The following is a 25556-nucleotide window of genomic DNA, read 5'->3' as shown; positions in this document are numbered from 1 at the left end:
GGATCAGAATAAAACTTCTACATAACACTCCAAATTACCTTCAATAGCCATACTTCTGCTACCAAACAGGATGGAATTCCTAGGACTGGGTTTTCTCTCCTGTGCCCAAGCAGGACCCTTTGGGACCTTCCTGGGAAAGACTCCCCTCCCCATGCCCTCCACCTGCCTCTTGTCTGTAGAAAACTGTAGCCTTCTCGGCCTTCCCCGAGTTTCAAAGAATGCATTTAATCTGAGAAGTGAGAAAACGCAGAGAGAAAGGAAAAGTCAAGCAAGACAAAATAGTAATAGTTTAATCATTAAACAAAGCCAAGGACCGTTAGTTCCTCCTCAAGGGCTGCAGATGATGATATTCTGAACCAAGCCCTTTGAGCTGTTTTGCAGAGACTGAAACCCCACCAGGTGAAAGAAGTTAACTAGCTACATGCTGACCACAAGCACGTAGACCCCAGACCAGCTGGAACCAGAAGGTTGATGATGTGGAGAGGACAGATGTGAATGATACGAAAAAAGAGACAAATAATCAGACTCAGAAAGGAAATATGTAATATCTGAAATGAAAGATGAAAAAAAAATACTGCATGGGATTAACAGCCAATTAAACACTGCAGAAGAAAAGACTTGTGAACTCGTAATACACATTAGTGAAACTTTTTAAAAATAAAAAATAGCATCAGTGGGTTATGGAACAATTTCCAGTGCCTAAATATACCCATGTTTGGAGTCTGAAAAGAAGGGGACAGTGAAAAGGAGAAAGAAAACATACATTTGAAGAAATAAAGTCTATTTTTAAAAACTTGGCTAAACATGATACACTAGAGATACAAGAAACGCAATGATTCTGAAGCAGAAGAAACATGAAAAGCACACCAAGGAACATTGTAATTCATTCGCTCAAGACCTGTGATAAAAATAAAATCTTAGTAGGAGCCACAGAAATGTATAATATACAAGGAAGAAAGATGTTTTCTATCATTGCAAAGCTAGAACACACTGGAGTAACAGCTTTTAAAGTGCTGAGGGAAACAAGTGTTTTGGCTACTAATAATGTAGGCTTTTGTTAGCACGTAGGTATAGATTTGCTTCTACATGTGTGCGCGCGCGCACACACACACGTGCACAGCGACGTATCAGTGGAAGCAGGTCTCTACCTTCGTTTTGTATCTGTGACAGTATGCTGAGAAACCTACATATCCCACACTGGGAAACTGGTCTGTTATGATAATGTTTTATACACAGAGAAATTTAAGTAACATTTTGGTGGGTATAAAGGAGCATTTCAGTGGATACGTAGGGTATAAACTTGTACACGAGGTATTCCATGCAGTATTAGAGGAACGGGATCTGTTAGCAATTGCTCCAAAACAAATTCCCCCAAATTTAGTGACTTCATTCAACAACCATGGACATTTGTAGGCGTTTGGCTCATCCTGGCCAGACTGAGTGGATCTTGGTCAGATTCCCTCTTGCATGTGAGGCTGGCTGGTAGGCTGTCCGGCGGCCAGCGGGTCTAGCATGGCCTCAGCCGGGAGAGCTGAGTTCTGATCCAGGACGCGAGGCCGGGCGGCAGTGGTATCCAGGGGACATGCGAAAGCACAGAAGGGCCTGTCCAAGTCAGCGTTAACGTCCCGTGTCTGCAGATATCCCATTGCCCAATGCCAATCACGGACTCAGTTCCCCTTCAAAAGATGGAGAAACACTTGGAGGAGAAGAAACGGAAAACCATCAGCAACTCTCGGGGCTATTTATGCAATCGCTGTACCCTATCAGCCGGGGCGGATACCCAGAGAGCCTGGAATGACGTCCTTCCTGTAAGACGGTAGCAGTTGTTGCCTCTGGTGGTCTGCTTCTAAGCGAATTTCTCTCCTTTCTTCTCAGCTGTATTTGGATAACATATTTCCTTTAGCAATTAGGAGTGTATTTTGAGCGTACTGCCGGGGAGTCCACGGATGTTTTTCCTTCTGAGTTAGAGGTGCCCTATGTAATACCCCATACCAACCATAAACTCAAAGGCTTGATGGTTGAACCTGGATCCAACGGTCCAGATACTTTAGAAAAGGGACATAGATAAATTTAGAAGAGATCAAATCAGGATGCCAGACACTTAAAAAGGAAGTAGATACATTTAGAGGAGATCAAAGCAGTGTGTCTTTGCCCATGTTAAAGGCTGTTTGAAGAGCCAGCCTGTGTGGCTGAGCAGAAAACAGGAATCTGTTCCTCAAGGGGAATTTTCAGGATATTTTCAATGAGATGGGGCCTCTGATGACTACTGTTTAGGGTAGAAGCCACAATTAGCTTCATGGCAGGAGGTACAGTGGCTGCCAAAGAAATTCGACCACCTTTAGATGCCAGGAAACAGAAGTAGCAAAGGAATTAGATTAATACAATGTCATCCATGGCAAAAATATAATTTTCAAATAAATCTCTAAATAGATGGTGTTCTCTTCTATTAAAAACATAGCACCTGCTTTGAGAATAGTTAACTTTGTATTGACTTCAAGTTGCATTATTTTAATCTATGTTCGATAAGAAAAATTTATTATTATAATGTTGCAATTCACTGATGAAACAGTATACAGTATTTTAAGACATGGTGCAAGTTCTGTTCTTAGAAATTTGGGATTTTTCTGGAAAAATTATATGGATTATATGAAACCTATGATATGGATAATAATAATGCCCTTTAAAAGCATGAGCTTTGTAACTATATTTAAAACTATATAGGATTTTCTTTATGAGTTTCGGAGAAGCAGAGAACAGTGACTGCAAGTGTACAGAAATATGCATTGGGCTTCCCTGGTGGCGCAGTGTTTGAGAGTCTGCCTGCCAATGCAGGGGACACGGGTTCGTGCCCCAGTCTGGGAGGATCCCACATGCCGTGGAGCAGCTGGGCCCGTGAGCCATGGCCGCTGGGCCTGCGCGTCCGGAGCCTGTGCTCCGCGACGGGAGAGGCCACAACAGTGAGAGGCCCGTGTACCGCAAAAAAAAAAAAAAAAAGAAATATGCATTTATTTAGGGATTGTGGGGTGGAAGATATCCCAGCAAATAAGGGGAAGTGTGACTGTTAAAATCTCACATTTTGCTTTCCTTTTAAAAAGCTGTACATGCACTTTTGAGTACTTTCAGGGTGGTGCATACACCTTACGTATTATGTTCTATTTTCGTCTATACAGGATCTTACAGAATTCCATGAATAGAATTGGTGAATTGATATCAGTCTAAAATCTATCTTTATTTCCAGTGTGGTGGCCTTGAGAAACAGTTGACATGAAATTTCCATTCTTATCCATTTCCTGCATACCACTCAACACCCACGTGTCTTTAGGAAAAACCTGACATGCCATAAAAAAAAAAAGAGAGAGAGGTTACCATTTATGGCAGTGGGATACAACTCATTTCATATCCAAAGTTAACAGAATTTAGAGACAAATTCCTAACTTGTAATAACAAAATGTAGGGAGATTTGGAAATGGTGAAACAGGACCATTTTAATAAGGTGCTAAAAACATGCTATTCTGCAAACCGTTCATACCCAGACATTACTTTCTTGAATACTGTCTATTTTTTAGCTGGAAATTACGTACATTTCAAACAAGGTGGTTAGTCATTCTAAGAATTTATAAAGAAATCCTTTCCTCCTACAGACATTCTTTCCCCTTTAACAGAAGCATCTTCCTCTCATTCCTCTCCAAAATATACTCAAGGAATTGGTGTTATAATTCTGAAAATGTTAGACCTCAAGGGGAGAAGTGCCAATAACCTTTCAGAAATACTTTCGTTACCACGTGCTCCATATCAAGTAAATGAACTACAGCATGAATATAAAAACTATCTCTCTGATCTAAATTCAGAGTAGAGTGGATTTTATGCATGCTTTCCATGAGTGTCCATCCAATTGAAAGTTGAAGAAAGTGAAAAAAAGTATCCTGCGGATCAAGAGGGAGAACCCCTGCGTCTTTTAAGTGCTATGATTTCTGAGCATCATTTCCATGAATAGCAAATGAAAGTCAACGTGAAGAGTGTTATGCAAATTTTTTTTTTAAATTTGCTACGTGCTTGTGTATCGTGAGTGGGAGCTGTTCTGAGAAACACACACAATCATCACGTGCCACTGAGGCCCTTTCAAGTGCCACGTAAAGATACACATCATTCACGTGTGTGGCATCCTAGTTATAATCTCCTAATGCGTCACAGGAAAAAAAAATATGTAGTGTTGTGTTTGGGCAAAACATTCTTTTGTGCTAAGTACATTTTTGGTGGCGGGGAGGATGTGGGTCAGAGACCAAGTCACTTGTTTATGGATTAAAATATACATTTTATGAAAATACGACATTTTAAAAGAACACGCAAGATCAATCTCAGAAAACGGGACCTGATTTTCAATAACGAATTGTAAAAGGATACTACCTGATTCTATATAATAAGACTCATTTCAGAAGGTTACATTATTTTGTTTTATATATTACTCATGCATGGTTAGTTATGAATACAATATCCGGCTCATGGGTCAGAGGGACAAACAGAGATGGAAAGTGATGAAAAAGCTAATTATCTGCTTAAAATGACACTGGGGTTGAATTAAATACTTTGGAGGATTTTTACCTTAATCTGTCTATTTGTCCTTCAGACCACCTGCTTCCTTTCCCTTCTCTGGCTTTTCTCAACCCCCGCTCCTTCTCTTTCTAATTTCCTTTTTTTTTGGCCACACCGTGCAGCATGTGGGACCTTAGTTCCCCAACTGGGGATCGAACCTGTGCCCCCTGCCCTGGAGGTGTCGAGTCCTTAACCACTGGATTGCCAGGGAAGTCCCTAATGTCCTTCTTTTCTTAAAATAAGAGTAGGAGGTCTAGTTAATCAAATGTGCCTGTTCAAGACTCCTGAGCAAACATGAAAGTTCAAGGAGTCTGTTTATCCCACCTTTCTTGCTGCCTCTAGAAGGTCATTTCCAAAACTTCTATGAAACCACCTATTAAAATACTTGGTATTTTTTCCCTCACCATCTTCTAGCTTGGGAGGTCTCTGGGTGCAAAGAACGGGCCCCTTATCCTCAATAGTACCTACATGGTGTGGCAAACAGGAGGTGCTTAGCCATGCTTGATAAGTCAACAAAGGAACTGAGACAAGAATGAATAAACTCTGTTTTAGCAGGGCACGCAGATAGTGGTCATGAATCACGCAAAGATGTGGTGTCCTTTGCATTTGGGGTGGGGTGTAAGTTAATTTCTCTGGGCTGCAGATTCTGGGCTGCCGGTGCTTATTACGAGTGGTCTTTGGGGTCAACACCTGTGGGAAGGAATCGAAAGATATAGGGAAACATATAAAAGAGACGGATGTGGATGGATGAATGGATACATGGGGGGATGGATAGATCACAGACACATGGATATGTGGACATATGTATCTGTAGTATTTTTTATCACATGAAATATAAATTTGCTGACATAGGCAATATCTAACCATTTTTTAAGTTACAAATATGGTCCTTTCATATAAGTAATATATAGACATGTATCTATATATACTATATATACACAAATAATACATAATATAATTATACACATATATGCATGTATGTACACTCATTAATATTTTTTACGTTTTATTTATATGTAGACAGAGATATGCAGAGATATAGAAGTCACATCCAGAATGAAGGGAAACACTCAAATACATAAAGAAAAATTATGTTTTCACAACAAGAAGGCAATGCATTAAACCACATATTAAATATCTAGAGCTCTGTCTATAAATGGATTTTCTGTATCAGAAGACATTATTACTTCTTTTCTATCTTATATGTAATTTAGAGTGTTTCATAAAATAGAGGGTGGACAGTTAAATTTGAATTTCCAGTAAATACCAAACCCCCACTTCATATACGTGCATTCCAACTAGTGCATGAGACACAGGTATACAAAAATATATTTGGTGATAACTGGAGATTCAAACTTAACAGGACGTGATGTAGTTTTATTCGCATAATCCAGCACCTTCTGCAGAAGAGAGGGAGTGTCCTGCAGGAGTTTAGAAAGTAGGTCCACGTCAAAAAAGTAAGACATCTTCCAGTGGCTCTACGAGTGGAGAGACATTTATGATGATATCCAAAGAAATTTACGACACAGCAGTAAGTTGCTGAAGTCTTCATACCCTGGACGTGGGTCACCTTAGGGCAGGGGTTCTAAGAAACATGTTTAAGAAATGCTAGATGATGCCCCTATTTTTGTCTGCCAGCTGGGTTCACTTCTGTCTGAGTGCAGGCGACGCTAGGCTGCATGTAAGTAACATTGTGAGAGCAAACATGCTTCATCTTTCAAATATTCAGAAATGGAACACAGGCAAACTGCAGGGTGCACCTTAACCTTCCTTTCTCTTCCCAGGCGCTCATTTATCTGCAGCAAGGTGGATGATGCAAATGGAACATAGCCTCTAATATTAATTATGATGGGATTTTCTCATATGCTCAGTAAATAGGGCAATGATTATTCCAGGTGTAAGCATGATTAGTTATAGCGGCAGAGAAAAACGCTTCAGTTTATCACAAGGTTCTGGGAAAACCTACTGCCGTGTGACACCAGTACTCCAGAGGCAAAAGGAAATACAGAGAAAAGAAATTGGAGGTGCTGAAGGAAAAAGAATGTTACTTAGCAAAACACTGCATGAATGGCTGGCCTCTTGGGGAGACTTTCCTAACTGGTTTCTATGTTGTTTCCATACTTGTATATATAATACAAAAAGTATGAACCTCTTCTACAGTAATTTTTCATTTAGCTTTGTTACAATTGTGGGAAATGTATAAAGCACAATAAAAACCTGAACGGAACTCTTCGTATATATTTATGTCATTATCTGATGTTAGCTTACCTTGAATATTTTGAAATAAATAGATGTCTGTTTATCTATGTACCTCTAACCACCCACCCATCTACCCATCTGTCTATCATCTGTAAACTCATATTAAACAGTACTCCCAAAACAAAACACCCTCTTGTAGAACAAAACACTAAATTTAACAAATGTTTGATTTTAAATAGAATGTGTTCATTTTCTAGAGACAGAAAGCAAAATAAAAGTTTTATTTTTGTGTACAACTTTTACTATTTTGACATAATTTACTAGTATTAGAAGTAAAGTGTCAATACATTTGAACCTCCAATAAGCATTCATTTGTTTTTATTTCTTTCTAACTAGAATTACATTCGAGTGTGTAAAACGAGTATTTAAGGTGTAAATTGAATGAGTGTTTTGACCATACGATACTGATTTCACTGTAGATTCCAATTTTGAAATCATATTGTGATTTGACAAAGAAGCTTTCAATAATTTTAAAATAATTTTAATCATATGAAACATTATTTTTATATCCCAACATAGGAAATGTTGGATTATACATATCCATTGTGTTTGAAATGTGTGTGTGTAAAGAGACTTTTTAGCATTATTCCATCCATATGTACACTTAATAAAAACCGAGTGGGCTTCTCTGGTGGTGCACCGGTTAAGAATCCGCCTGCCAATGCAGCGGACACAGGTTCAAGCCCTGGTCCGGGAAGATCCCACATGCCACGGAGCAACTAAGCTCGTGCGCCACAACTACTGAGCCTGCGCTCTAGAGCCCGCGAGCCACAACTACTGAGCCCGCGTGCCACAACTACTGAGCCCGCGTGCCACAACTACTGAAGCCCGTGCACCTAGAGCCCGTGCTCCGCAAAAAAGAAGCCACCGCAGTGAGAGTGTACCACAAGGAAGAGTAGCCCCTGCTCGCCGCAACTAGAGAAAGCCCGCGTGCAGCAACGAAGACCCAATGCAACCATAAACAAACAAATTAATTAATTAAAAAAAATAAAAATAAAAAGTTGGGGAAAATGATAAGAGAAAGAAGGCAGATTCAGGAAGTCAAATATCTGTCTTACTAGAGAAAACAAGTGCAGAAAATATTAATAAAAGATGAGGAGGAGAAAAACTTTCTATGTCCAGAAAAAAGAAATGTTAAATTTTAAGATTGAATTTTTAGAGGGAGAAGGGGAGAGAGGAAAAAAATAGTGAGACAGCAATGGAGAAAGAAGAGGGAGGAAGACCTTTATTAAATACTAAAGATACTGAAGACTTCAAAAGTTGAGGAACATCTAAATATCTACAGACAAGAGTGGGAAAAGCATTCTGTATAAGGAGAACTACTGAGATACCGAAAGCAGAAGACAGACACGTGATCCCTTCACAATTTCAGAAGACATATCTTTAGCTTAGAATTTTATATACTGTCCATGAAAGATAGTTTAAAACCAATACAGATGCACTGACTTAACATTTACTGCCCACCTCTGTTTATGATAGACTTTCACTCAAGCATGTACCTTCATCACAATTATATTTTGTACCTCAGGAATCTAACCATTGCCCCATCAAGGTTGAAGGTTCATCTCTCTAAACACAACGTGGGTACTCTGGATGTTTATTTTTAGAAGTCCCAGAAATGGGACTTCTCAAACACCTCTCCTTCCGAGAGAAAATGGGTCGGGGTCTCCATCTGTAATGTTTGCAAACTTCAAACGGAACAGGAATTGATAGGACATGAGGAGAGATAAAGTTAAGGTGCTATTCTGTTGCAATCATGAGGACTTCAGTGTTGATACCTAACAAATGATTACAGGCTGTGCTGCTGTTGGAAAAATAGATTTGGTTATTTCTCGTGACTAAGAAATCTAAGAGTGGAATAATTTTCTACTGCTTCTGAACAAGGTATAAAAGCTCTCAGTTTTCCATCTTAGTTTCCATAGTGGTTTCTTTTCTTATTTTTCCAAATTGTACTCACTTTCCTCTACCAATGATAGAGTTGATGCTAGTTGGGTTGCTTAAATCCATCGTGGATAAACAGCCAACAAGTGACGCAAAAATAGTTTTTACTCTGAAATATATCTCTGTAATTATTGGTGTAGGGACCTTTAGTTATGAATGAAAAGAAACAGTAATTACTTGATCTAGGGAGATTTCCTTGTGTATAACACCTTGTAAATGTGGATTCCCAGGGACAGAAAGCAAGAAGACTGGCTGATAAGCATGTATGTACCATCTTAAATCTCCAACTTAGGATGAAATATGGCAATTCTTTGCTTGTCTTGAGGGATACCATTGTTTGGCTAAGGTAGTTAAGCTAGCCCCTCAGTGCATCTATTGTCAAGGAAGAAATGATAGATAACTCGTTTGAATCATCCAAGTATCTGAATAAATACTGAGAAACAAATTCTCTTTTCCTGAGTGTCCGACTTTTGCAGAGATCATTATTACGGTTTTATATACTATAGCGGAAGCTAATTTCTGAACAACATTGTTCAAGCGTGGGTCATATGTTAACAAAAAACATTGATCAGTTATGCCTTTAATAAGATTCCTTTACATGCTAACTCTTTTATTCATTTTTAGAATTTTTATTTATTTATTTTTGGTTCTGTTGGGTCTTCATTGCTGCGTGCGGGCTTTCTCTAGTTGCCGCGAGCAGGGGCTACTCTTCGTTGCGGTTCGCGGGCTTCTCATTGCCATGGCTTCTCTTGTTGTGGAGCACGGGCTCTAGGCATGCAGGCTTCAGCAGTTGTGGCACGCGGGCTCAGTAGTGGTGGTGCACGGGCTTAGTTGCTCTGTGGCATGTGGGATCTTCTTGGACCAGGGCTTGAACCTGTGTCCCCTGCATTGGCAGGTGGATTCTTAACTACTGCACCCCCAGGGAAGCCCTAACTCTTTTATAATGTAAGTAATTTTGTATATTTCTGATTAGTTGTCATAGTCTGTTTTCAGTAACTGATGTTAGTTACATTGTACCTTGAAAATTCAAACCTACGTATGACATGGGAGGAGTCTGCTTCACAGATGGTAAGGATAATAATGACAAAATAACATATCAGTAGAACACATGTTACTTGCCTTATGTGAAAAATAAAAATTGCTGGGACTTCCCTGGCAGTCCAGTGGTTAAAACGTCGCCTTCCAATGCAGGGGGTGTGGGTTTGATCACTGGTTGGGGAGCTAAGAGCCCACGTGCCTCGCGGCCAAAAAAAGCAAAACATAAAACAGAAGCAATATTGTAACAAATTCAATAAAGACTTTAAAAAATGGTCCACATCCAAAAAAAATAAAGATAAAAATTGCCTCTCAAATTATGAAGGGGTAAAAATGTGAACCTGATTACTGTTTTCTCTGCAGAAAATCCAGCAATGGCTTCTGATTTCTGTTATGATGAAGTTCCTTTTGGTCCTATACAAGTTGGTTCTTCTTTTATGTCATCTTCTTCCGTTCTCTCTGCATCTCCCAGCCAAGCCACACTCATGGTATTTGTGCTTCTAGAACCAGCCTCATTCAGCGACTCCACGGAGCCTTTGCACAGGTTCTGTGCTCTTTCCAGTGCTGCTTCTCTCACCTTCAAAAGGTTGCCTTCTCTTCCTGACTCAAGCCTCAACATAAATTACTTCCCAAAAACTTCGTCTGTCTATCCTATTTAAATTAGACCTCACGCATCCCTCTCTCAGCACTCCCTCTCTGTGCTTGGCAAAATTTATGACTTTGTCAAGTTACACGTTTAAGCTTTTATTTTCTTGTGTGTTTCATGGTTAAAATCCACAAGAATGCCACCCATAAGGGCATAAGCCTCACTTATCTTTTTTTTTAAATATATTTTATGGAAGTATAGTGGATTTACAATGTTGTGTTAATTTCTGGTACACAGCAAAGTGATTCAGTTAAATATATATTTATGTATATATATTCTTTTCCATGATGATTTATCACAGGATATTGAATGTAGTTCCCTGTGCTCTATAGTAGGGCCTTGTTATTTATCTATTTTATATATAGTAGTTTGTATCTGTTAATCCCAAATTCCTAATTTGTCCCTCCCCTCCTCCTCCTTGGCAACCACAAGTCTGTTCTCTGTCTGTGAGTCTGTTTCTCTTTTTTTTTTTTTTTAATTTATTTTATTTTGTGGTATGCGGGCCTCTCACTGTTGTGGCCTCTCCCGTTGCGGAGCACAGGCTCTGGACGCGCAGGCTCAGCGGCCATGGCTCATGGGCCCAGCCTCTCCGCGGCATGTGGGATCTTCCCGGACCGGGGCACGAACCCATGTCCCCTGCATCAGCAGGCGGACTCTCAACCACTGCGCCACCAGGGAAGCCCAGTCTGTTTCTCTTTTGCAGATAAGTTGACTTGTGTCATATTTTAGATTCCACATATAAGTGATATCACATGATATTTGTCTTTCTCTTTCTGACTTACTTCACTTAGTATGATCATCTCTAGCTCCATCCATGTGGCTGCAAATGGCATTATGTCATTCTTTTTCATGGCTGAGTAATATTCCATTGTATATATGTGCCACATCTTCTTTATCCCTTCATCTGTCAAAGGACATAATCTATTATGATACTTGTTTTATTTGGTGCTCAAATTTTCCCAGAATGGGAGCTCCTTTATTACAGCTTCTATGTTCTTCTGAGAAGTTCTTCTACTATTTTTGAGTACTTTCTTACTTTTTGGCCATTGGAGATATTCCAGGTTCATCTTAACATCTCCCAGCCATGCAATCAGCCATATCTGTAAGATCTGGTTCCTTGAGTGAGGATTGGTAGTATTAGAAAGTAACGTCTAGGCACAAGGTTGGCTCATTGCTACTGGGGGTCTTGCTCCTTGGCTCTTTGAGTGAATAGACATAAGCAATGTATGTATGTATGCATTTATCTCCACATGCCTGCGGTTACACACACCCACGCAAGCACATACGCACATTTACTTGCATACGCGTACTTTAGAAATCATTATTTTACAATGATATCTTCAATTTAAAGCCACTCCCATATGGGTCTTATGTTCCTACCCTTGAATTTCTCCTTCCACTATGAGAACCCTAGCTCCCAATACTTAACTTTTCCCTCTGTATTACCTTAATAATGAACAGTGGACCATCCATCACCACTCTATGTGAGCGTGTATACCCACACATATTACAATTTTCATAAGAGGCCATTTGTATAATTGAAATGTACATTTTCCTCGGAATTTTCTGCTGAAAAAAATGGGTGTGGATACTGGGCATATACCCTGAGAAAACCATAATTCAAAAAGAGTCATGTACCACAATGTTCACTGCAGCTCTGTTTACAATAGCCAGGACATGGAAGCAACCTAAGTGTCCATCGACAGATGAATGGATAAAGAAGATGTGGCACATATATACAGTGGAATATTACTCAGCCATAAAAAGGAATGAAATTGAGTTATTTGTAGTGAGGTGGATGGACCTAGAGTGTGTCATACAGAGGGAGGTCAGTCAGAAAGAGAAAAACAAATACCGTATGCGAACGCATATATATGGAATCTAAAAAAACGGTACTGATGAACCTAGGGGCAGGTCAAGAATAAAGATGCAGATGTAGAGAATGGACTTGAGGACACAGGGAGGGAGAAGGGTAAGCTGGGACGAAGTGAGAGAGAGGCATGGACATATATACACTACCAAATGTAAAAAAGATAGCTAGTGGGAAGCAGCCACATAGCACAGGGAGATCAGCTCGGTGTTTTTTGACTACCTAGAGGGGTGGGATAGGGAGGGTGGGAGGGAGACGCAAGAGGGAGGGGATATGGGGACATATGTATACGTTTAGCTGATTCACTTTGTTATACAACAGAAACTAACACACCATTGTAAAGCAATTATACTCCAATAAAGGTGTGAAAAAAATAAAATAACATAAAACGTGTGTGGATTTTTCCACTATTTTATGTAAACAGGCATGGATGTCACTTATCCCTAGGATAAGATGGATTTCAGAGAAAATCAGCAGTGAGAGCGGATTGAACGATTAGTAAGAACAAGGTTTACAAATGCTTTATGAAAACACTACGGTCAGCTGCCTGTACGATGCCAGAACGCACAGCCCATTCACCTACCTACTCATTGTGGTAGGACTAACCACATAGGCACGTGTATTATAGAAAGCAGAAGACATGTTCTACAGTGTCTAATAACCTTTGCCAAATGATAACACATGGTTCCTCTTTTACGTTATATAATATTTCATTAAAATACAGCACAGGACGTTAACTCCAATGTATTTCTTTCTTTTCTTTTTTTTTTTTTACTGAAAGTTGTATTACTGTTTTCTTAGGAATACATTTGTAACTTTTAACCACCTTTCTTCCCCCTAAAGTCATTCAAAATATAAAATTGAGACACAGTGTGAAACAAGAGTGATTGAAAGGGTTCTCCAAGCTCTTTGCCACCCTTGAGAATAGTAAAAAGGCAGAAAGGGCATGATTTGTAGCATAGACTTATTTCCCAGGATGCTCACCACCGAGCTTGACAATCTGATCACAGGATGGATAGACAGGCTAGCCTGAGGACCCGGCCTTGTGTTTGTCAACCACATAAAATAGGATGTCACCACTCTCCGTTTTTCCTACCGATGTTTTTTATGTTCTGCTCCCATACCATGTTCCCCGAGGAACAATTCCTTCTAAGGAAATAGTTGGTCATGGAAGAGGGGAAGTTGTTAAAAATCACTCCCACTGTGCCAATCTGCAATCTATCTCAATTCAGAGTACCCTATGTTGGCTGGAAATACCTGGTTTGTTTTCCACCCATAAAAGAAATAGGAATGAGATAGGGAAGGATCCAAGGTCCTACATATGGTCTACGGTGCCTTCATTAAAACGGGCTCCGTCAACACTGGTGCCTTGAATCACTCTCTTCTGCGTTGATGAATCACCTGGAGTATTATTTTACATCCCAGAACACTGCATCAGGCACAAGAGGTGCCTTTCTCTGAGAGAGGGTCGGGGGAGTGAAAGATGAAGCAGCGCCATGCCACAGCAAGGCCTCAGGAAGAAGAGGGTTTTGTTTTTGTTTTTTTAACTACTTATATTTTTATTCTATTCTACTTTAAATCTCACTAAACTTCTAAGATTTTTTCATCTGCTGTGGTCACCAAGATTCTTTAAAATCGTTTTTTAAAATTATTTTTAAAAATATTTATTGAAGTATAGTTGATTTACAGTGTGTTGGAGAGAAAAACAATGATGTTATAAAAATGAAATAAACCTTGACAACAACAGAGCAGAAAAACTTAAAGGAGTTAGACCTGGAGGTTAGATTTCTGTATTCTAAGCTAACATGAAATAAAGAACTCAAATTCAAACTATATTAGATCAAAAAACGATAGCAGCGTCAGGACAGAAAACAAGCTGAATTTATGCATAACTCAATCATGTGATAAGGGATTGCAGATGCAGGACTTTTTATCAGTGATAGAGTGACTTACAAGGTAACAATGCTTGAAAGACCCCAGGGCAAGTCACAGGGATGGAAACATTTTGTATCCTGAGCTATCATCATTCAACTGTAAATGTCAGAGAAAGATATTTCCAAACATAGGAGACCCTGGAAAACATAAAGGAGCCCTTCTTAAAAGAAAAAGGGAATCGAAATCCAGCCAGTCAAGTGGATGAATATTAAAGCCCAATTCAACATATTGTGAATGGTAGAAAGCACTGAGGCAGGTGTTTGTCATGCATAATTTATTTGTTATACAAATGCAAAGTAGGGTAGTCATCCCATTAATCCAGAGGAGAAGTGGATGGACAGAGAGTGTCAGGTAGAAGTGGAAATACGTCTCGTTATCCCTCTTCACAGAGGAAGAAAGTGGACATTGAAAAGATGACGTATGGTGACAGAGACTTATGGACATTATTCAAGGGTTTGTCCGAATCATTAGAAAAACTAGAAATAATAAGATAGTGAAAATGAGGAAGAAATGAATAAGGCAGGACAATCATTAATTTTGTAACATCCAGATCTATGTGAATAGGAATCAATGCCAGGTTTATGTGGATAAAACAAGAAGTGATTTTGAATACATTTAAAGTTAATAGTAATCAACTTTTTTTTTTGGCCTGCATGGCGGGGCTTGCGGGATCTTAGTTCTCCCACCAGGGATCAAACCCGGGCCCTCGGCAGTGAAAGCGGAGCCCTAACCACTGGACCACCAGGGAATTCCCATTATTACTCAACTTTAAAGTTTAACCATAGATGATGTATGTAAATTCCATGTTAGGGAAGTAAAATAAACCACCCCCCCACACACACACACACTCACACACACTCACACACACACTAAAGGGAGAAGATCTTCTAATTTTCATATAAACACAAAACCAAATATCAGAAGTGAAAACCAGTCTTCATTTGCTGGGTGACTGTCCATTTTGCATAACGAGGGTCCTCCCCTCTGTAAGTTTCCCTTAAGATTAACTGCACTTTTAAAAGTTGAATTTCAGTACAAATAAGAGTGGAGGTAAAGGTTTCCCAGCAGATAAAGGATTTCAGTGCTACTTAGAAGAAGGAAACAGTGCTGACTGATATAGGAGAGAAGAAAAAGGCACAAGTTAAGCTTCAAGTGCCCTTTTTGGGAGGTCCAGTGTAAACAGCAAAAGTGGAACCCCAGAACATGGTAAAGACACAGAATGATCATTTTTAAAAGACAATCATTATAAAGGTTTGTGTTTATAGTCTTCTTTATACAGTGAATTTTGGGACTTCTCAAAAATTCATATGTTGAAGCTCTAGCCCTCAGTGGGATGGTATTTGGAGATGGGGCCTTGGCAGGGGAGAAGGGGACAGGGTGGTGTTTAGGGTTAGCTGCAGCCATGAGGGTGGGATTAGTGTCCTTATAAGAAGAGGCCCGGGCTTCCCTGGTGGCGCAGTGGTTGAGAGTCCGCCTGCCGATGCAGGGGACATAGGTTCGTGCCCCGGTCCGGGAAGATCCCACATGCTGTGGGGCGGCTGGGCCCGTGAGCCATGGCCGCTGAGCCTGTGCGTCCGGAGCCTGTGCTCCGCAGAGGGAGAGGCCACAACAGTGAGAGGCCTGCGTACAGAAAAAAAGAAGAGGCCCCAGGAAGCAAGCTTTCTCTGTCCATCACGTGAGGACACAGAGAGAAGGTGGCCGTCTGTCAACCAGAAGAGAGTCCTCACCAGAACCCAGCCCTGCCCGCACTTTGATCTGGGATGTCCAGCCGTCGGAACTGTGAGAAATAAATGTTTGTTGTTTAAGGCACCCAGTCTATTGTATTTTTTTATGGCAGCCCAAGCTGACTAAGACAATCTCCATTCAAACTAACTGACCTATTCTCAAAGAGGAAGTCAGTATTTTTCGGTTTGTTTTTTTTTTAATTTATTTTATTGAAGTATAGTTGATTTACAATGTTGTGTTTATTTCTGCCGTACAGCAAAGGGATTCCGTTATACACATATGTACATTCTTTTTCATCTTCTTTTCCATTATGGTTTATCATAGGACATTCAATAGAGTTCCCTGTGCTCTACAGTAGGACCTTGTTGTTTATCCATCCTACATGTAATCGTTTGCATCTGCTAATCCCAAACTCCCAATCCAGCCCTCCACCTCCCCCCTCCCCCTTGGCAACCACAAGTCTGTGCTCTGTGTCTGTGAGTCTGTTTCTGTTTCTTAGATAAGTCAGTATTTTAAAGACAAAGAGTCAGCTCTAGTACCTGTAACAGGATTTGTAAATAGCTGGAAAATACTAAGTGTTTTCTACAGAAGACTGGTATTTTTGTCTTAGGAAAAGCGGTCAGAGAAGGAAAAAAAAAACCCACTATTTTAGAAATGCACATCTATACGTATTCTCAAATGAAGTAGAAGGTATGAAGACGGTCAGCATCTAAACTTTGTTGTTGCCAAAGATGTAGAAATACTGTTGACTGTAGAGACAAAAAACTCAGTGGTGGCAACATGATTGATTTTGCTGTTTAAACAGCAATAATGATACAGATGTACAAATATTCTCACTGATTTTACTTTTGGAATCACCCAAATCACTGAAAACAGGATAATTGATGCAGATCTAATATAAGGTCTGTGGCTTGAGAATATAAAAGTATGAATACCATTGGTGGAAATTAAAATGCAGAAATGATAACAAAAAAGCAGGGAACGTGTTAGAAAAGAGACTTCAGAGGATAGCAGAAAGGAACTAAATTTTTTTTTTTTTTTTTTTTGCGGTACGCGGGCTTATCACTCTTGTGGCCTCTCCCGTTGCGCAGCACAGGCTCCGGACGCGCAGGCTCAGCGGCCATGGCTCACGGGCCCAGCCGCTCCGCGGCATGTGGGATCCTCCCGGACCAGGGCACAAACCCGCGTCCCCTGCATCGGCAGGCGGACCCCCAACCACGGCGCCACCAGGGAAGCCCCAGGAACTAAATTTTATAATATGTAAGTTAATTGATTCATGATATATAAGAAATGTGAAACCTAGACGAAATAATTTTCAGGTAAAACAAAAACCACGCAAATAATAACATGATATATAAAGTATTATCATCCAATTATCGAGGAGGATGGTGTCAATGAGATTCTTAAAAAGTCCCAAGTGTAAATGTTTTGTCCTGTAAATTTTATATCATGTATCAGACTCTTCCAGTGCTACACCAGCTGCTTCAGACCGTGTATCAAGAAAGAAAACGTTTCAGAAATAGAGTCACAGAGGGCTTCCCTGGTGGCGCAGTGGTTGAGAGTCTGCCTGCTGATGCAGGGTACACAGGTTCGTACCCCGGTCCGGGAAGATGCCACAGAGCGGCTGGGCCCATGAGCCATGGCCGCTGAGCCTGCGCATCCGGAGCCTGTGCTCCTCAATGGGAGAGGCCACAACAGTGAGAGGCCCGCAAACTGCAAAAAAAAAAAAAAAAAGAGTCACAGATGTAGAAAACAAACTTATGGTTACCAGGGGGTAAGGCGGGGGGAGGGATAAATTGGGAGATTGGGATTGACGTATACACACTACTATATATAAAATAGATAACTAATAAGGACCTACTGTAGAGCACAGGGAACTCCACTCAATACTCTGTAATGACCTATGTGGGAAAAGAATCTAAAAAAGAGTGGCTATAGGTATATGTATAACTGAGTCACTTTGCTGTACAGCAGAAACTAACACTACATTGTAAATCAACTATACTCCCATAAAAATTTTTTAAAAATAAAATAATAATAAAAAAGAAAGAAAAGTTTTAAAGCTTTATTTTATGGTTTTGGCATCATTGAATACCAACACCTATAGATTAAAATCATTTATGATTAATGAGGCAAGATTTCTATAATAGCAAATAGATATCAGGAGGAATACACATAATATATTTCATGACCTAATGGGGCTAATTCCAATAATTCCAAGATGCTTTCACATTAGAAGCTGGTGTGTGTGTGTGTGTGTGTGTGTGTGTGCATTAGTGAGTAGGAGTATAAATTATGATTTTTCCCTAGGTAGGAAAATTACACGGCAGTGGAATAAAATGGGTTTTGAATGTATAGGCAAAATGGTGACGTGAGTGGTGGAGCAAGTTGCTTAAGAGATGAGTGAATGCAGTCAGGACGTAGCGGAAGAGGAGAAATTTAGAGTTTCCAGAGGCTGGTGGTGTGGTGAGGCCAGGAGTGGGAGTGATTGTGGATGGGGGATTCGGTGGCTTCAGGTGGGTCTCATGGGCCTGGGCTGCTGATGCTTCTGGAGAAGATGGGGGTCACTGAGCAGAGTCAAGGAGGCTGGACCACCCATCCACAGGCTGTCACTTCCAGTGCCAGCCTTCGGGCTACATCTCACGTCTCCCTGGGGAGGTACCCGCAGAAAGGCCGTGCTTTCTCAATAAACATGCTCCGTGAATCACAGCAGCTGTGTTTCCTTACATCTCAGGCTATCAGGACCCTCACTGGTTTTAGTCTGGGTGCTCTCAGAGCGCGTAAAGCTGCTCATTATTTGTCTCCTTTTCTTTTTTTTCTCTTTCCCCGTGAATCAGCTATTTGTCTCTGCTATCCCTTGCCTCACACGGGCAGCAGCAAGAAACAAAACAGAGAAGAACCTGTAACGTTTTCTCCGTGGAGCAGACTAAAACCCTGAAGCGCATTTCACGAAAATACTACAGTGAATAAACTCATCAATATAAATACCTTGGAATAATGTTTTCAGAAAAGAACTTAAGTCCCATCGAGGGCTTTTGGTAGATGCAAGTATACAATGCAGAGATCCAGGAGGATGACAGCATTGTCCACAGATCACGCTGGACTGGAGGAGACAGAAGAGGAAATTGATTTTCTCAAATCCAAACAAAATAATGGTACGCCCTGCCGTTTTCAGAAAGTTATTGCTATGCAGATCCTGGGCTTTTCACACTGCAGAACTGCAGGCAGTGGGGGAGAAAATAGAATACATGGGGGGAAAAGACGATATATAAGGATCTTTCTTTAAAAATCAAGTATTAGGCATGTATCTTTCAAAAATCAGCACTAAATTCCCATATCATATGATGTACTCCTGAAAAACATGCGATTTCGCGTCTTTTAGTTGATTCACAGAATTGTGCCACTACCACCATCCATTTTAGGACATTTTCATTTTCCGTAAAGAGATCTTGTACCCATTAACTCCCTCCTCCTTCCCTTTCGCCTCCCAGCCCCTGGAAACCCTGCATCTACGTTCTCTCTACAGGTTTGCCTGTTCTGCAGATTTTTTATGAATGGACTCACACACCACGTGGTCTTTTGAGACCGGCTTCTTTCACTTGGCATGTTTTCAAGATTCATCCATACCGTAGCCTGTGCCACTATTTTATTCCTTTTTATGATCATACAATATGTTATGATTATATGGACAGACCAGATTTTGTTTATCTATTCATCCATCCATGGACATGGGGATGGTTTCCAGTTTTGTGGCTACTGAAAAAGGCACGGCTCTGAATGTCCATGGACAAGTTCTAATGCAGAGATACGTTCTCATATATAACCTGGAGTGGGACTGCGACATTAAACGTGCATCGTCAAAGATCAGCATTCAACTTAATTTCAAAGAAAATGCAAGACTGCACCTTAGGGGTTTGTGTACGAATCTCTCTACAACAGAGCCTAGTTTACATCAGGTCCATGCAGGACACGATGCCCTACGTCACGTGATTTTATCACACACACCCCCCGACATGCTACTTATTCAAGACCCCTGGACTCTTGTCTTTCCATTTCTAGATATGACTTGTGTTTCTAAACCTCCATTCTTTCTTGATGTGTTTCTATGAACTGAACACCTGCTGTGCAAAGCCTAGGCAGGACTTTTCCTCAGCTCCTGGCCAAAGCGATTTCTTTATTCTCAACACTCTCTTCTCTCACTTTTAATTTTCTTTTAACTACTCACGGAAATCTCAGAATGCACAAGGGAGAAAAAAATCAGACTCCTAGAGACGAGGACCTCAAATTGCCCCCCTTTCAAGGATCTAAAGTTTCCTTATTCCCTTCCTTTACCACATCTGAAATTACCATTTTTTCTTTCAATTAACTTTGAATTCACAGATTGAAAAGCATGGGAGCCTTTAAATGCTCTTTGTCCACCCCCTCTTGCAGTTAATGAAAATCTTACAACGGGAATAATTTAAAAGGGAATTAACTTTTATAGTCTTCCGTTACTCACTGGAATTTATAGTTGGTGGTAGGAGAAAAGCAACATTGGAATGTAGCCATGGCAGGAGAAAGATCTGAACTACTTAAATCGTCCTAGAATTTATCTCCTTTCTTTTGGAGCCTGTATCCTACCATGACCTCCAAGATCCTTGCCTGTGAGTACGATGGCAGTCAGGGTATGGGGTCTGTGGGTGGTTTAGTGGGATATCCAGGCAGTTCTTATCTCTTAAGACTATCTTATGACAGAGAGTGAGAAATAAATGTCAAGTGTTTAAGGCATCCAGTCTGTGGTTGCTTTGTTATGGCAGCCCTAGCAAACAGCCTAAAGAATATGGTAGCATTAATAAACACAAATTGATTATGGGACGTAACCACATGTTATTTCCAAGACCAGACGTCTACATGGTACATTTCAGCCTTTGCCAATGTTACAGTGCTTGGATGTTGGGTGGATAATACACAGATGGAGAACTACAATGCCATTGATATTTAGGTCAAGATTATGGCTTCTGCAAAAGAACCAGGCAGCTAATACAGAAGGACCCCACTGGATTGGTCAAACACCAATACAAACTGTGTGTTTATGCCTGCCATGAGGCTCATATTGGCACCTGGCAGTCATAATAAGTCAAGACTTTGGCTCTGAGAAGAGTGAGCTTAAAGGAACCTTTATATTTCCATTGCGTTCGAATTGAGACTACCCACACTGCCTAATGATTCGTGCTCACGCTAGTGTCTGAAGATGTGTGTCTCTTACAAATCCATCCCATCACCAAATACTCATTTAGTGTATACATTCTGACGGCATCTGTGCCACCAATACCGCCACAGGAATTTGCTGTCCTCACAAAACATACAGAAAGGGAAAGAGAATGTTTATCAGCATCACACACAAAGTGTTAATACAACTTTGATGAATGCCAGTAGGCATGATTTCTCCTACCATTTCATCCTGGCTAAACTGTACAGGAAATACAGTGTTTGTTTTTGCAGGTCGAGTGACCTCATAACGCTGAGGGCCCATTTCGACAAGCCAGCGAGAAAATTAAACTCCATCCGGTCCACGCTTTCCATGGATATACCACGTGTCTGGAGGTTATTTCTTTGTGGTTCATTGTCTCCTCCATACGGTTTTTCGGTTCTTACCAGATAATGTGCATTCATGTTGAGTACAGAGCGAACATTTACTGAGGGAGAATCACTTAGCTCTCTAAGATTGAGGTATGGCCACACAGGTACCTGCGTCCCTCATACAACCTGCAGACCGTGCCTCTGATTTCTCCGCCAGGCTCTGCAAAACCCTTGTACACGTGAGTCACCTGCCTCCCTCTCAGGGGAAGGGTCCCTCAGAATTATGACACTCACCATGACACACACCGTAATTTCCCAGAGTCAAATGCTTATTGTAGAAGCACACAAATTGGAAAGAATTAATTTGTTGATAATTGTCTTTCTTCCTGGTCTGCTACAAACATTTCCTGAGCCTGGAAAACTTCAGTACCTAAAACCTCTTTAAACGAGAGAATGAAAACCTCAATATGTAATGTCTTACTCCCCCTACAGAAAGAAGAAGTGGATTATTAGAGACGTATAAAGGGCTAAAGGGTGTGCAGAAAGAGTAGACATGGAAAGTCCACTGAGGTGAGGGATCCCTTGAGACCTGAAGATGTTACTCAAAGGCAGATGGTACTCAAAGGCGGAGGAGAAACAGGGTTTCTAGCAGGGGGTAAGCAGAACACTTTCAAAGAGAAATTTTAAAATGTACACATGAAATTCAGTAGAGTGGATGTAATTGCTCCCAAGACAGAAGAAAGAGAAGGGGTTATGGAAATAGAAGGCGAGAAGCAATAGAACAAAATAAAACAGGAGAGGCGGGGCTTCCATTGGTTAAAGATGGTGAAAGCAAGCCATGAACTTGAGAAGTATAATCAGTTCAACTAAAGGCTAAAAGTTTCTAAGCAAAAGAATATTTTATTTGTAGTATTCGTATTTTATCTATCTACCTATCTTTCCATCCACCCAACCAGCCCCCATCCATACATCATATCTATTCTATTATCTATCTATCTAATCTATTCTATCTTTCTTTCTTTCTTCTTCCTTCCTACCTACCTGTCAATCATCTGTCTACATCTATCTATGCTTCTACAACTTATCTATCTATCTAGATCATTAGCTCAGTGAATGAATGCACGAATAGATGGATGGGTGGATGGATAGATGGAAAGACAGATCACAGAGATAATCATACAAGTTTAATATTAATTACGTGCACAAAATAAGGGAGTTGACAAGCAAAGGAGGTGCCATGCAATTGCAACCCTGAGCCATTGATCAAATGGTCAACTGTACCCAACCCACCCTTCTTCAACAAGTGGGGACTGATGGAGCCTTCCAAATGGGAAAATAACAATCGAGTGCCCTGGTGGTCGTGGTGATGGTGAAGGATTATCAACTCACACTTGACACCCATTTCAACGCACTTCGATGTGTCCCTCTGTGTTGCTGAACCCAGAAATAAAACGTACGTTCTCTATTTCCCTTGTGGATAAAGATTATATATGCAATTCAGATCCTTTCTTTTCTTCCTCTGTTAACTTTTTCGATGACACGGCATGCATTCATAAAAACGGCTTAAAAATAAATGAACAGCTTTCCGAAGGAGGCGAAACACAGCACTTTCTCCATTTGCCCTGGAGGTAACCTCTATCCTGAATTTCATAACAATCACGTCCTTGTTCTTTTCTAAACTTTTATGCCTAAGAGGGCAAATTTTGCATTTCCTATAAATAGGCATGTGGCATATGTATTGTTTTGTTTCTGGCTTATTTCACTCAGTATGACAGAGATCCATTCAGAGAGTCCAAGTGTATGTAATAGGGGAGAACAAATCTGACTCCATATTAGAGCTGTTTCTTTTACTTTAGCCTTTGTATTTTATTGCTTTTGTTAACAAGTTAAGAATGTTGCCTATAACCTGAAATATAAGGATAATGTATTCTCAAGGTTTAAAGGTATAACACTTTCCCATTCATGTAGAGATAAAAAGTTGCACAACAGAGAATACCATTTGTCTTGTTGGTGGTTGGCAGGACCATCGTGACCTGACCTATGTGGACAGTTGCAAGAACAAAGGATTCCAGCACCAGGAAGTATGTAGCAACCAACCACACCCCCGCCCCTTTTAGGATAAAAGAAGCCTGCATTCTGACTTGGGGAAGATGGGTCTTTAGAACACGAGTCCACTCTCTTCTCCATCTGCTGCTCTTACAAAGTCGCTATTCTTTGACCCAACAACTGGTCTCTTGATTTTCTGGCCTGTCGTGCAGTGAGCAGTACGAGCTTGGACTTGGTAACACCAGTACCTTATAGCTCACTCCCTCCTCCGCTAATATTTTATTTTATGAACACACCGTGATGGGTAGATCCACGCTACTGTGGGCAGATGGGGTGGGTCAATTCTGCTTAAAGCTCTTTTAAACAATGCAGCTGTGAACACTGTTCCTTATAGTATCTGGTTCACAGAGAATACAATTATGTGTAGGATTTCTGGCATTTGATGTGGTTTAGGCTCAGCTGGTCGAACGCAGTATTCAGAAGGCAGATGTTACACTGCTTCTGCGGTTTCTTACTGAAAGACTCAAACACAGACTGTTTGTTTTATGTTTTCTGTGCCTCGGCATTCCAGAGTACGGTTCTTAGCTCTGAGGGCTGTGGGCAGTGATGTCAAATATTTGTTTTGGGGCTTCCCTGGTGGCGCAGTGGTTGAGAGTCCGCCTGCCGATGCAGGGGACGCGGGTTCGTGCCCCGGTCCGGGAAGATCCCACGTGCTGCGCAGTGGCTGGGCCCGTGAGCCATGGCCACTGAGCCTGCGCATCCGGAGCCTGTGCTCCGCAGAGGGAGAGGCCACAATGGTGAGAGGCCCACGTACCGCAAAAAAAAAAAAAAAAAAAAAAAAATTTGTTTTGGTTGTTTCATATCTAGCTGGACAGAGAAGCCAGGACATAAGATTTGCAGTCATGGGCTGAGGGACTCAAAGGCTCGGATGAGGAGATTTCATTACACTCAGATGACCCTAAATTCCCTGAACTCCCAAACCCAAAGGAATTGCAGTTGATTCTCCACACTGCCTGTTCTTTCCATGTGACGAGCTCATCCTTCTTACTGGGAAACACTGCAGGACCACATTGACGGCAGTTGCTTTGCCAGACAAATCCCATTCTCATCACACTGTACCCCTGAAAGACCGGCAGCCCCGAGACACATGATTAAACTCAGATCACAGCTTGCTCCAGGAGGACAAGGACAAACAGCCATCCAGGAAGAAACAACACACAGGCCAAAGAAATAGGATGAATTTATAACTATACAAACCATGGCTTCAATTTCAGGAATAGCAAACCACAGATCTCAATACTCTGAATATGTAAATCCACTGAAGACAGAACCGACAATGCTGACAAAGTAAAACAATGAAGTACAAGTACTCTTTGTAAAGATGCTATGGAGGATGTCAAGTATTTCCCTGTTTAAGAGGGTGTGGAGAAAAAGGGGACCCTCCTTCACTGTTGGTGGGAATGGAAATTGACGCAGCCACTACGGAGAACAGGATGGAGGGTCCTCAAAAAACTAACAACAGAGTTACTATGTGATCCAGCAATCCCATTCCTGGACATGTACTGGGAAAAAACAAAAACACTATTTCGAAAAGACACATGTACCCCAATGTTCACAGCAGCGCTATTTACAATAGCCAGGACATGGAAGCAACCTAAGTGTCCATCAAGAGATGAATGGATAACAAAGATGAGGTACATATATACAATGGAATCTTACTCAGCCATGAAAAGAATAAAGTAATGCCATTTGCAGCAACGTGGATGGACCTAGAGATGGTCAGACTAAGTGAACTCAGTCAGACAGAAAAAGACAAATATCATATGATATCACTTCTATGTGGAACTAAAATGTGACACAAAGGAACTTAATTACAAAACAGAAACAGGCTCACAGGCATGGAAAACTAAATTATGGTTACCAAAGGGGAAAGCCAGGAGAGGGATCAAG

This window comes from Mesoplodon bidens, assembly GCF_964165515.1.
Source record: "Mesoplodon bidens genome assembly, chromosome: Y".
NCBI lineage: Eukaryota > Metazoa > Chordata > Mammalia > Artiodactyla > Ziphiidae > Mesoplodon > Mesoplodon bidens.
The sequence above is the reverse complement of the archived record's forward strand: the minus strand, read 5'-3'. Positions refer to the sequence as shown.